We start from the raw sequence: 593 nt of genomic DNA, 5'->3' as shown, positions 1-593 counted from the left end.
ATATATTTCATTTAGCAATCTATTTTTTGTTTTGCATATTTCCTTCCCTCACCATTATTAAACATTCTCCTACATTTAAATTTTTTATTAGCTATATGTATATATTTTTATATTGTATTTTCATATATAGATTTATGTCTCTCTATGTGTATTATCTTCTTTGACCTAAAAATAATATCTAAAAAATTTTAGAACCTTATGCTAAGTAAACCAATCCTAATCCTAAAAAAAACATTCTCCAGAAATTTCTAGGGCACTGTATTAAAATATTTTCGGATTAATCTTATGAGACTTAAATTAAATATTATAGATTAAATCCAAACAAATCAAACCATAATAACCTAAGCAATAAAATCATTATGAATCAATTAGGCAAAGGAATGAAATTTTCCTTACTTGATCACGCTAAATTAGTTCAAGACAATTAGGCTAACCACAACTGGCACTAAACGCGCCATTTGGCTCTACACAGCACCTTCTGGAGCACCAAACGACGCCGTTCGGCTTAGGGGAGATGGACTTCCTTTTTTATTTTTCTCTCCTCACTTTTCACCTTTCTTTCTTCTCTCTGGCCGGCGGTACTTTCCCCTTTT

The sequence above is a fragment of the Theobroma cacao genome, chromosome 5 (genome assembly GCF_000208745.1).
Source record: "Theobroma cacao cultivar B97-61/B2 chromosome 5, Criollo_cocoa_genome_V2, whole genome shotgun sequence".
NCBI classification, from domain to species: domain Eukaryota; kingdom Viridiplantae; phylum Streptophyta; class Magnoliopsida; order Malvales; family Malvaceae; genus Theobroma; species Theobroma cacao.
This window is presented reverse-complemented; position numbering follows the sequence as displayed.